Source organism: Marmota marmota, unplaced genomic scaffold (assembly GCF_001458135.2).
Source record: "Marmota marmota marmota unplaced genomic scaffold, marMar, whole genome shotgun sequence".
In the NCBI taxonomy this organism is placed as follows: domain Eukaryota; kingdom Metazoa; phylum Chordata; class Mammalia; order Rodentia; family Sciuridae; genus Marmota; species Marmota marmota.
In genome coordinates this window covers 1,731,426-1,745,243 of record NW_026000001.1, presented here as the reverse complement: position 1 = coordinate 1,745,243, position 13,818 = coordinate 1,731,426, and the positions used below count along the sequence as shown (strand labels likewise).

Sequence of the window (13,818 nt, the reverse complement as noted above, 5' to 3'; positions counted from 1 at the left end):
CCAGGGATGAACTTGGGCTGTGTTTGGGAACATCAGATGGTGAACTCAGTTCTCTGATCATGGGTCACAGGTTGTTTATGATGTTCTGGTTCTTTCCAGGAGCTTGAGGTTGACATTATCTGCACTACCTAGTTAATGCTTGGAATGGGTTTATAGTACAGATTTGTAAAATACACATTTCTGTTTTATCTAATCTGAAAATACATTGCACAAGTGAACAGTACATTTGAGCTTTAATAAAAATAGGGCAATTTTTATAGATGAGCAAATGTACAGTAACTCTAACATTTGTAGATTTCTCAGAAACTTGAGAGAGACGGGCCTGGAGGAAAATCAGATCTGGAGAGTAAGTCTGACCACAGGAGCTTTCAGATTCACAGCTACAGTCTTTTTCCTTTTCTCTGTCTCCTTTCTCCCTACCTTTACTTCTTCTATTGAGGCTGAGGATCATCGTGTCTAGTGCCAGCTTTAGATTTTTGGCATGGAAGCCTCATCAGTTCAAGAAATTCCCTTCTCTTCCCAGTTTGGTAAGACAGTGTCTCTCTTGGGCTGGGGCTGGGGCTCAGTGGTAGAGCATTCGCCTAGCATGCATGAGGCACTGGGTTCGATCCTCAGTGTCATATAAAAATTAAAAAAAAAAATAAAGATATTGTGTCCACCTAAAACTAAAAAATAAATATTAAAAAAGAATGTGTCTCATCAAATTCAAATCAAATTCAAATCAAAAATACTCTTCATCTCACTCCAGCCAGAATGGCAATTATCAAGAATGGAAGCAATAATCAGCGTTGGAGAGGATGTGGGGAAAAGGTACACTCATACATTGCTGGTGGGACTGCAAATTGGTGCAACCACTTTGGAAAGCAGTGTGGAGATTTCTCAGAAAACTTGGAATGGAACCACCATCTGACCCAGCTATCCCACTCCTCCCAAAGGACTTAAAATCAGCATACTATAGTGACACAGCCACACCAATGTTTATAGCAGCTGAATCCACAATACCTAAACTGTGGAACCAACTTAGATGCCCTTCAATAGACGAATGGATAAAGAAACTGTGGTTAATATACACAATGGAATATTACTCAGCTTTAAAAGAGAATAAAATTGTGGCATTTGCAGGTAAATGGATAGAGTTGGAGAATACTATGCTAAGTGAAGTAAGTCAATCCCAAAAAACTAAAGACTGAATGTTTTCTCAGATTAGTGGATGCTGATCTATGATGGGGGAGGGGGGGGACATGGGAAGAATGGACAGTCTTTGGATTGGGCAAAGGAGTGTCACATCTCATGACTAAACAGTCAGGGTCACTCCAGGTGAACTGGGCTGCACAAAATAATCATACAGAGACAGAGAAATACCTTTTTCTTTGGGTCCTGTGCTGGCTCCTCCAACCTTAGTGGTTTAGAGAGAGAGAGAGAGAGAGAGAGAGAGAGAGAGGAGCAAGTGCTGACCCCTTTTATTGAGGAGAAACCATTCAAATGCAGCAAGGGGTCAGGTTTCAGGGGGCTGAGTCTAGCTTCGTGATGTCTGCTGTCAGCAGGTTGACTGACATCTAGGAAGGCCACACCCAAGGGCAGAGCAAGAGAAGGGGACACACAAAGGGAGTTTCCATGGAACATTCCATCTAAACAGGGCAAAGGGGTAGGTAGGATTACAAAGGAATAGGAGAGTGTAGCTCAACCCCAGGGTCTCCTGGGGCCACGCTGTGTTGGCCTTGTTACCCCATCGAGGGAAAAGACCAGTCCCGAGTCACGGCACTACCACACCAGACTACAGTGACCTTTCAGATCCCTGTGGTACATCAGGACTTCAAGGTGCGTGCATTTAGAGTGGCTTCCCACAAAAGGGAGGTGGGGAGGGGTTATAGGGGTAGGAAAGACGGTGGAATGAGATGGACATCACAAATGGTGCGTCTCTACATCGTGTGCAGCCAGAGAATTGAAATGTCACTCTCCATTTGTGTACAATGAATTGAGATGCGTCCTTCTGTCACGTACAACTGAGTAGGACAAATAAAAATGAATAAATATTCAAAAGTTAAAAAATAATGTGTCTCATTAATAGGTAACAATCTCATCAAGAGTTTTTTCTACATTGTTTCATGCCATCACATAGTTTCTCCTTTATTTTATTAGTGTGGAGAATTAGATTGATGTTTTTTGTTTTAATTTTTTTTGGGGGTACTGGGGGTTGAACTCAGGGGACCTTGACCACTGAGCCACATCCCCAGCCCTATTTTGCATTTTATTTAGAGGCAGGGTCTCACTGAGTTGCTTAGCACCTCGCTGTTGCTGAGGCTGGTTTTGAACTCACGGTCCTCCTGCCTCAGCCTCCCCAGCAGCTGGGATTACAGACATGTGCCACTGTGCCCAGTGATTGATGTGTTTTCTAATGAATTCCAGAATAAACCCTTCTTGAGCCAGGAAAGGTGGTACATACCTGTAATTCCAGCTACTTGGAGGCTGAGGCAAGAGGATTGAAAGTTTGAGGCCAGTCCGGGCAATTCGGTGAGTGCTATCGTGGGACATGTATTATATAGAGGTGGAGATGAAAAACCCGGATAGTAAATGTGCTGAGCTAGCTCCGGTGTCGTCCGCCCTCGCCAGGGCTTGGCTGAACCAACGGGCCCAGGTTTTCTCTAGGTGTGTCTGTCTTCCTTTCCTTCATCCCTCACCCCCCTCAGGTTTCCGATGGACAGCTGTGCGGGTTCCAGAGTTGGCACCCAGACAGGGACTGGAACCCTAGACCCTCAGATATAGATATAGATATATTATCACATGATGGGACACATGTATCGCCTCTAGTCCCTGGCCACCACTCAGCTGCTCTCTCTCCTGGTGGTTGCATCTTTGTCAGAGTGTCCTAGAAGTGGAATCGTCCCATCTGTAGAATCTGGAGTCTCATTCTTCTCGTGTGATGCATTTGAAATTCACTCATGCTCCTGGGAGGATCCTTGGTTCTTTGCTTTTTATTGCTGAATCATACTACATTGAAGGAAGTTCTTTATCCGTTCAGCAGTTGGAGGGTAGGATTTGCAGCAATTATGACTAAAGCTGCCTTGCCTGATTGCACACAGGTTACGTGGAACAAAAGTCCTCGCTGTCTTAGATAAAATCCCAGGAGCAGGGTTGCTGAGTCATATGGTAAGTGCATATATCACTCTCCACTTGTTGCCAAGTGGTTATGCCACTTACCACCCACCAGCTGTGTGTGAGGGCTCCGGTGGTTTTCCATCCCCATCAAATTCAATATGGCCAGCCTTTTCCCCAGCCACTCTGATAGGCTTTTGTTGTTTGTTTTGTTTTTGGTGGTACTTGGGGTTAGATCCAGGGTTGCTTTACCACTGAGCTGAATCCCCAGATCTTTTTGTTTGTTTCTTTTGTTTTCTTTTTGAAACAGGGTCTCACTAAGTTGCTGAGGCTAACCTCCAACTTGTAGTCCTCCTGCCTCAGCCCCCTGAGCTGCTGGATTGCAGGCATGCACCACTGCACTAGTTGATGCGGAATCTCTTTTCATGTGCTTATCAGTACATCTTCTTTGCTGAAGTGGCAGTTCGAATCTTTTGCCCAGTTTTAATTGAACTGTAGGTTTTACTATTATTCAGACTTGAGAATTCTTCATATCATCTAGATAAAATCCTTTATCAGATATGACTTTAAAAAATATTGTCTTCCACTCTGGCTTATCTTTTCTGAATAAATTATTTTTTCAGTGCAGACATTTTTAATTTTGGTTAGTGTTAGGGTTAGGGTTTGGTCCCCAGTGTGGTGGCATTTGTAGGTGGGGGAAACTTCAAGAGGTGGGGGCTAGTGGAGGGGGTGAGGTCATTGGGGTACTTGCTGCTCTGGGAAGAAATTAATGTAGTTTTAGTGGGAACTTAGTTTCTGCAAGAGCAGGTTGTTATACAAAAAGAGCCAACCTGGCACCTGAATCTCTCTGGCTTCCTGTCTCACCATGGGGTCTCTTCTTCGAGGCCTCTCACCATTGTGGTGGACCACGAAGCCTCTCCAGAGAACAAATCCATGGGACCACCTGATCATATACTTTCAGCCTACAAAACTGTGAGCAAAAGAAACCTCTTTTTAAAATATATATTACCCAGCCCCAGTCATTGTGTCAGAGCATCAGAAAACAGACTAATACAATAAAGAAAAATATATCAATGTTTCAATTTTAATTATGTTTTTGGTCATATCTAAAAAATATTTGCCTAATCCAAAATAAAAATTAAAAAAAAAGACTTATGAGCTGATATGGTGGCGCACACCTGTAGTTCAATTACTTGAGCCCATAGTGCAAGACTAGCCTGAGCGAGATAATGAGATAGCTTCTCAAAAAAAATTTTTAAGATGTATTTTATGCTTTCTTATAAAAATTTTATACACTGAAGTTTTACACTTATGTCTACAATCAGTCTGAATTTTACACATGTTACAGTTTGGACATAGAATGTCTCCCAAAGGCCCGTGTGTTAAAGGCTTGGCCCACAGGGTGGCACCATTGAGAGATGTAGAACCTTCAGGAAGCCAAGCCTGGTGAAGGCTCTTAGGTCCCTGGGGCCTGTCCTTGACAGGGGTTGTAGGACCCCATCTCTTCCTCTTTCTTGTTTCCTGGTCCTCAGGAGGTGAGTGGGTTTGCTCTGCCATGTGTACTCCTACCATGATGTGCTGCCTCACCACAGGCCCAAAGCAATGGGATCAACCAGTCATGGACCAGAACCTCCAGAACTGTGAGCCAAAACCTCTTCTCTTTATAACCTGATTATCTCAGTTATTTTGTTATAGTGATGGAAAGCTGACTACTGTAATATATGATACAAACTATGGGTTGAGGATTTTGTTTTGTTTTGTTTCTTGCATACAGGCACACAATTGTTCTAGCATGGTTTGTTGAAAAGACTGTCCTTTGTTCAGTAATTTCCTTTGCAGTTTTATGCAAAGTCAGTTGACCAAATATATGTGGGTCTACTTCTGGACTCTATTCTATTGTATTGACCTATGTGTCTGTCTGTTCAACACCACATTTTATTTAATTTTGTAGCTTTATAAAGCCTTAAAATCAGGTATGAGTGTCCTCTAATCTTATTCTTTCTAAAACTTGTTCTGGTTATTCTAATTATTTTCTTTTTCCTTATAAAATCTGGAATCCTTTTAGAATACTGACTGGGATTATATTTAATCTCTAGTACAATTTAGGGAATATTAACATCTTAATAATACTGGTACATCTCTTCATTTATTTAGGTCTTCTTTATTTTCCCTTAGCAATATTTTATACTTTTGTAGAATATAGAACTTGTGTTATTTTGTTAAACTTACCTTTGCGTATTTCTGGTTTTGATACCATGATAAATGGGATATTTTAAATTTCATTTTTCATTTTTATTGCTAGTATGTACCAGAGTAATTGATTTTTAAATATTGACTGCATTGCTTGCCCTTATGTGTCAGACTTTTTAATTCTAATAACTTTTAAAAGGTTATTTAAAATTTGAGACTGTTTTTAAATTTTCATTGGATAATCTTGGTTACCAGCTGTTTTGGTCAGCTTTTTTTGCTGCTGTGACTAAGAGGACCTGACCAGAACAATTTTAGGGGAGGAAAAGTTTATTTTGGAGCTCACAGTTTCAGAGGCCTTAGTCCACAGAAGGCCGGCTCCATTCCTCAGGGCCCGAGGTGAGGAAGAACATCGTAGGGGAAGAGTGTGGTGATCAGGAAGCAGAGAGACTCCACTCACCAGACACAAAAATATACACACCCCGCGACACCCCCCACCCCCACCCCTCCAGCCACACCCCCCCTCCAGTCACCACTCAGTTAATCCCTATCAGGGGACTAAGTCACAACCCAAGCATTTCTCCCCTGGGCCTTCTGGCATTGTCTCAGCCGGAGCTTTTGGGGGACACCTCAGATCCCAACCATAACACCAGCATATAAACTTGTAATGGGTTTGCGCACGATGATGTGATCTGTGGCTTTGCTGAACTCACAAGTTCTAGATTTCTAGATTCTGTAGAGTTTTCCACATAAATAATGATGTCATCTGTGAATGTTCCTTTTGTTGTAAACGTGCGTGGAATGACCTGGGCACGAGGGCACCAACCTCACTGACTTCTTCTGAGCATTAAAAAATAAAATCACGTTTCCCAGACTCCCTTGCTCGTAGGCTGAGGCCATGTGACTGGGTGCCAGGCCGTGGAATGGAGGCAGAGTTCCACGGATGACCACGAAGTGTCTCCCACAGTCTCCTCACTGGTCACCCCTTCATTCTTTGGCTTGGAGACTGGACCCCAAGAAAGCCCCAGAGAGCAGCAGTACCATAGGTGAGAGGCACTTGGATCTGTGAGCCACTGCCTGAGTGACGCCACCCAGGATGGCACCTCCATCTGCACCAGACCGTGGGTGAATGAGAAGTGAGCTTCTGCTCCATGACGCCACTGAGACTTCGATGTGCATCGTGGCCACAGCATACACTAGCCTCCCTGGGCAAATGAGACGGGGCTCTTGAAACATTCTACTTCTTCTGTTTCTTCCATGTGAATTTTAGAATCTGATTGGAATTCTGACTAGGATTATACTTAATCTTTAGTGCAATTTAGGGAAAATTGACACCTTAACAATGCTGGTTGGCCTGGAGACGTGGCTCAGTGGTAGAGGGCTTGCTGAGCATGTGCAAGGGCGTGGGTTCCATCCCCACCTCTGCAATACAAACAAGCAACAGAACAGCACTGGAACATCTCTCCGTTTGTTTTTCTTCCTTTCTTGGACTGGGGGTTGAACCCAGTGGTTACATCACTGAGCTGCATCCCCAGGCCTCTTCATTCTTTCTTTTGAGACAGTCTCACTAAGTTGCTCAGGGTCTCCCTAAATTCCTGAGCCTGGCCTCAAACTTGCAATCCCCACCTCATTCTCCTGAGTACTTCTTTAATTTCTTTCAGCACGATTTCAAACTTTTTTCAGAAAATAGACCTTGCAGATTTTTGAATCTTTAAAAAGAAAGCTAGTCAGACACAGTGGCACACGCCTATAATTGTAGCAATTCCGGAAGCTGAGACAGGAGAATTGCAAGTTCAAAGCCAGCCTCAGCAACTTAGAGAGACCCCATCTCAAAATTAAAAAAAAAAAAAAAAAATTAAAAAGGCCTGGAGATGTGGCTTGGTGGTTAAGCGCCCCTGGGTTCAGTCCTTGGTACCAACATACACAAATAGAAAAGAAATCTAACTGAAGTTTTCTGTTTCCACTGGTGACTTCGATTCATTTACATTTATTGTAATGACTGTTGTATTAGGATCCACAGTGCTGTCTGGTTTTACTTTCCTTGAAAAATTTCCCCCCATCCCTTGTCTCCATTGATGGATCAAATTCTTTTCTATTGATAAAAATCATACATTCCACTTTTGTCCTGATGATAGTTCTTTTGTTGTTATTGTTTTTTTAACTCAGAGATTTGACGGNTCATCGCGCGCCCTTGCGGATGGGTAGCCTTTTCCTTTCCTTTGATTGTAAATGTTTCAACACATGCAAACCCTCGTCTCCGTCCTCCGTCTACCCTTCTTCCACACATGCCGCGGCACTGCACGAGTTCTCTCCTAATTCGATCACTTCCTCCCACAGCGTCTTCACCGTGAGTCTCCGTGGCCACCTGGGGCCGGAGCCGCAGCCCCCTGCACACCAGTCGGGCTGGATTCGGAGTCCCGGGTTGCGGGCGTTTTCACTGCTCTCTCGCGCCCGGTCGGCTGATCCTGTAGAGGAGTCTGACACCCTTGGAGCCCGTCCTCCTGGTCCCCATAATCTGACCTTCTGACCTTTCTCTCGGGGCCTTTCCCTGCGCTGGGGGGGAACCCAGGCCTTTTCGTGCCGGAGCCGCTGCTCCGGGCGCTCGCTGGAGACTTCTCTCCTGCCCAGGGGACTCTGTCCAGTCCTCTCGCTGGGGCGCTCTTGGTCTGCCAACCTCTCACTTCAGCCCTTTGGCCTTCCCGTCACCTTTTGGTTCTAAGAAATGCGTCTCCATTTACCCCCAAGACCTCCTCCTTCCATCTTGGCTGTTGCCTGGCGCTGGGGCGTCCGCGGGCAGCAGCTCGCCTGCGGCCTCTCCTGAGCTGTCCCTCGGTGCTGCCAGACTGTGCTGTGGCGGAGGGTGGACTGGCTTGCCCCCTGCGGCTTCTCCCTCCACGCTTCCCCTGAAACCCCCAGAACCTGGGAAGCCCCTCCCCCAGTGCTGCCCTGCCCTGGGCACTGTGTGGAGGGTGACCATGGTCTCCTGGTGCCTGGGGCTCATCTCCGTCCCTGTTACCAGAAAGACTGACCAATTCCATCAGGGTGTATGAGCTCGCAGGTATGGGGAAGGTCAGGCAGCAGGTGTACCACCTGACGTAAAACCCCACAGAGAGAACGCACAGGATAGAAATATGCAGGTCCCGCGCACACCTGGGATCCCAGCGGCTTGGGAGGCTGAGGCAGGAGGATCATGTTCAAGCCAGCCTCAGCAACTTAGTGAGGCCCTAGGCAACTCAGCGAGACCCTGTTTCTAAATAAAATAAAAAAGAGCTGGGATGTGGCTCAGTGGTTAAGCCTCCTGGGTTCAATCCTCAGTACCCTCCCCACAAAAAATAAGAATCGAAGAAGAAAGAAATACACAAGGATAGAACAGTAGCTAGCAATAAGAAATGGGAAGTTAGGAGGAATTAGTGGATTATATAAAAACAATCGTTGCAAAAGTCAATAACGTCTGGGATGAATCGAATGATGTAAAAGACTGAAGGAGGAAAATAAACTTAAGGAACAGAAGGATATGAATTGGGGTACCGTGGCACATGCCTGTGGTCCCAGCTACTTGGGAGGATGAGCCGGAGGATCAGGCCCAGGAGTTCAGGACCAACCTGGGTAACATACTGAGACTCTCATCTCCCCAAAAATAAAGCATAAATTTAAATGCTTTATTTTTTATATGATTTTATAAATTTAAAATGTACTTAAACCCAAAGGACAAAGTGACAAAGTGTGGATTTTGTAAATCGAGTCGGACTGGAGCCCACCCCAGCTCACGCATCAGGGTGGCATCTGTGTTTGCTTTTGGGCTTCGAGAGCAGGAAATGCAGACGGCAGCCGTCTGTGTGGTTCCTAAGGTTAAACTCTTCGCCCTCTACAGAAACTTGGCCGACCCCTGACCCACAGAGCGGTTCTGAACCGCAGCATTAGATGACAGACTTCTAATGTCCTCTGTTCTGCCTCTGCAGGGAGTTGCTATAGCAACCCCCCCCCCCCGTGTTAGCAGCACTGGCACCCTTGCAGTGCCCGGTTCATCCCCAGCATCCCAGCACCAAGTGTGGAGTCCAGCCAGAGGGGAGCCACTGGGACACTCCGAGACAAGTCCTGCGGGTACACTGGGCAGCCAGGAGCCCTCCCTCATGCCTCAGAGTGGGGGAGAGGGCTACAGGCCAAGCTGCACCCACACCCCCTTTTCACTGAACCTGCTGCTTCACCCCCTTGGAGGAGGTCGGGGGCGGATCCCCCACCTCGCCGACTGCTCTGCAGCCACAGAAGCTCTTCCAGGTGCTCAGCACTGAAGGTCTGGTCCAGGTCCGAGCTTCTCCCGCCCCGGGTTGGATCAGACCCTGGTCTGGAGGCCCAGATTGGAAGGGGTCTGGCCTTCCCACCATCCTCTCATCCCTTTCTCTCAGCAGTCCCAAGGGTAAGGTGTGGGGCCAGGGGAGGGGCAGGGACAATGCACTGACCTGCTCAGAGGTTCAGGTGCCTACTGGCAGCCACACGCCCAGGTGGGGATGGATGGTTACTGGTTTTTTCATGGAAAAGTTTTTTTAGATCCTTGGAAACGCATATGCACCCAGATCCTTCTCTTGACATGGGCAATGTCTGTCCTCTAACTGGGTGCTGAAAACTCCCCCTTCAGCCTGACATCAGGGATCCCCTGCTCTGTCAGGGTCACCCCTGAGGTGGCCCCTCTCGGGCCAGGACCCTTTGAAGAAGCCCGGGGACAGCTCCCTCATCTGTCACAGGAGAAACATCCCTTTGTCCCACTATCAGCTAACATGCACCCCAGGTAATCTGTCACCTTCAGAATTCCCTTCACACTTAGAAACCAGTCCTCATGTGCCCCAAACAGTGGAATAGGCCAGGGACGTTCCCAGACACTGCCACGTAAGAGGCCCAAAGAGTAGGAAGCAGTCTAGGAAAAACAGGAGGGAGAAGGTCCCTAGGGAAAGTTTCCAAGGAAAGGTAGGCAGAGAAAATACCTGAATGGAAAGTCTGAAGCATAAAGAAGATATGATACACATGAGTACGGCAAAGAGAAAAAAAGAAAGGCAATCAGAAACTCCTGAAAACTAAAAAGCTGTACAACAAAGGGGCATGACAACACGTCCACTCCACTGGGAATGATGCAGGCCACCGTAATGAACTCACTAGGGACTAGTTTTTCAGCTTTTAGAATCAAATTTACAAGCTAATTGTAGAATCTTTAATTATGGTTATAGACCAGATTATGTCTGCTGTGAACCTTGACAATATAAAAGAGTTTATGACCAGAAATGGGGAAATGAAGGCTGAGAAAAGTAGTAGCTCACATTCATTCACCTAACAAAGTACAGAATCATGAAATAATGTCTGTATTTTATAATATAAAAATAAAGGCATTTTTTTTTAGAATTTTAATATTTATTTATTTTTTAGTTTTCGGTGGACACAACATCTTTGTTTGTATGTGGTGCTGAGGATCGAACCTGGGCCGCACGCATGCCAGGCAAGCGCGCTACCGCTTGAGCCACATCCCCAGCCCAAGGCATATTTTTTTAAAGTCCAGGAAGCAGCAGTCCTTAAGGAGGACACTCTAGATCCTAGGATCTCAGTAACAGTAATAAAATAGAGAAACTGACTAACCCACCTTGTGAGGAATGAGGTGTGTGAATGAGCTACATTTTCATCTATGAAACAGGAAGTCAACAAGTAATGCTCAAAGCAGATGGGTTAAGAACTAGCAAGAGGCTGGGCACGGTGGTACATGCCTGTAATCCTAGTGGCTCAGGAGGCTGAAGCAAGAGGATGGTAAGTTTGAGGCCATCCTCAGCACTTACTGAGACCCTGTCTCAAAGTAAAATTTTTAAATAGGGCTGGTGATATAGTGCAGTGGAGCACCTCTGGGTTCAATCCCCAGTGCCCCCTCCCCCATATAAAATAGCAAGAGGAAATTGCTGAATGAACCAGATATAAACGTGTTTGCCTCCAGGGAAGCAGAGGCTGGGGAGGAGGAGGAAAGCAGAGGAGTCTTTCTAGTCATTCGCTCTTCTGTATGATTTAATTTTTAAAAATTATGCTAATATTACTCTGCTAAATTATTTCTAATGTTCCAGGAGCTTCCATTGTATGGGTTGAGACTCTCAGGCACCATAGTTGCCTATAACAGTTGCCTATAACAAAATGATAGTGTCAGTCCCTAAGGTATTTTCTGGGTTTAAATCTGGCCATTTCTGAGTTGTATCCTTTGTAATAAACTGTCAATAGGTGTGTCCCTGAGTTCTGTGGGCCTGTGGAGCAAATTATGCACCAGTGGAGGGGGTCATTGGATCCCCCAATTTATAAACAGTTGGTCAGCAGCACAGGAGGCCCAGGACAGTGGTGGATGCTGTGTAAGACCAAGGCCTGAGCCCGTGGGGTGGCCATCAAGGGCAGTTTAGGTTCAGAACTGGGTTGAACTGTTGACCCCCGGCAGCTGGTGCGTGGGGATGAGAGCACTGGTTGCTGGCTTGGGAAACGCTTGCTGGTGTTACCATCCTCCCGATCAGAAAACTGGAGGGACCTATGCTCTTGGGGTCTCTTTGGTCTCTGGCCCTTGCAGACTGAAGCAAAACTTGGCGTGAATCCCAACAGCCAGGCCGGAGCACCTCAAGACCCCCTTCTCTCCTCCGTCCTGCTGCCCACCAGGCCTGTGGGCTCCCCCCCTCTTCAGACGCCATCATGGGGAATCCACTTTCTCATTAGTGTGAGAAGTCCAGTGTTCCTGGCACTGTGAGGAGTCAGCCCGCCACTGAAGGTCAAGGCAGAGCACAGAGAGGAGGTGACATCAGGCACAGCCTGGCCTCCGTATCCTTCCCCTGGTACCTCCACTCCTGCCTGCCTGTCCCCAGGAAGAGCCAGCCATCCATGGGGCACAGATATGTTCCCTTTGGCCAAACTAGTCCCAGCCGATCTCCAGCTCCTCTTAGGAATTTTTGATGAGCACATTTTCTCCACCTCATTCATTACCTGTTGTCCTCATATCATGCAGCACAGGAAAAAGCTGCCCAGAGCAGCCGGCCCAGTGTGACAAAGATGGCACAGAGGCCATCGGAAGTCTTTGTCAGCTGAGCATCTCTTGCTCTTTCCTCTGATAATAGAACCCCTCATCCTCCTCATCCTTGGTGGAGGGACTTAATCAACACGACGGAAGGAAAACTGACCACTTCTACCCAAAGGGAGGACACGTGACCCCAGGTGAGCCAATCAGGAGCCTCTCCTCCTAGCCTTGGTGATTCTTCAGGGTTGGTGGTGACTGGGGAGCCACACCAGGGTGGCAAACCTAGGATAAAAAGCCGACGGGAAAGAGTGGTTCGGTGCCACTGGGTCCCTGGAAGCCTTAAGTGATGTGGGCATAACTGAGAGGAGCCACAGAGAGGTAAGTGGGGGGGGGGAGAGGTGGGCATGAGGAAGAGAAGAGGGCGTTGAATTAAGTGACTTGGGGGCCTGAGGGCGCCTCCCTACCGGAGTCCAATGATCCAGGCAGGGACCTGACGGTACTCGTGGCCGGGCCCAATCCTCCTCAGGCAATCGCAGGCAGCCAGCTGACTCAAAAAAGGCGAAACACTGAGCTGTAACCAAACAGCTGTCTGTGGACGTGGCTTCCAGTGCCTGACCATGTCGCAGCCCTGGGGGTCCCTGAACCTGCTCTGGTTCTGAAGCCGCCCAATTCTAGAATCGTGGATAGAAGCTGATCAAGATCTTCAATGGGTAGCGATTTTGTCTTTTCATAGTTCGGTGCCCAAACATATAACCCCAAAGACACAGCTGGCAACTTTGAGACCCTTGAGTGTGGGCAGCCACATTGAGTTACCCGCCTTCCAGTCCTGAGGCACCTCGGAGACCTGAAAGATGACTGCAGTCTGGCACCTCCAGACTCTTTTCTGCTCGGACAGCAAGGCCAAGTCTTCTGAGCAGGCAGACCCTGGGGTAAGTTGCACTCACCTGTCCCTTTGTGATATTACCCCTTGCCCTGTTGGGGATAGAATGTTCCATGGAAACTCCCTTTGTGTGTCCCCTTCTCTTGCTCTGCCTTTGGGTGTGGCCTTCCTAGATGTCAGTCAACCTGCTGACAGCAGACATCAAGAAGCTAGACTCAGCCCCCTGAAACCTGACCCCTGGCCTCATTTGAGTGGCTTCAATAAAAGGGTTCAGCACTTGCTCTCTCTTTCCACGGATCCCTAAGGTCAGAGGAGCCGTCACAGGACCCAAAGAAAAAGGTATCTCTGTCTCTTGTGTGGTTATTTCATGCAGCCCAGTTCCTCTGGAGTGACTCTGAGTGTTTTAGTCGTGAGAAACATGACACTTGAGGAACTGGGAAGGGTGCCACCAACCCTTTGGGAACCCAAAGAGTCAGCCATAAGCATCTCTCAGGTCGGACTCTGCCTTTTCCACAATGAGTCCCCATTGAATCCAGAGTTAGTTTGTGTCATGAGAGAGCATGTGACCATTTGGGATTTGCCTTCTGATGGGTCATTGGCAAGAGTGGAAGTCCTGACAGAAACAGGACATGGTCCTGCAGAAAGG

At 47.1% G+C, this 13,818-nt stretch overlaps 1 long non-coding RNA gene across 1 annotated transcript; it reads left to right on the top strand.

The window, feature by feature from the left end:
• Positions 1-12,542: 12,542 nt before the first annotated feature.
• LOC125618121 lies at positions 12,543-13,397 on the top strand. The gene is made up of 3 exons (XR_007349371.1): positions 12,543-12,670; positions 13,026-13,221; positions 13,346-13,397. It is a non-coding gene; the product is annotated as an uncharacterized LOC125618121 (long non-coding RNA).
• Positions 13,398-13,818: the final 421 nt, after the last annotated feature.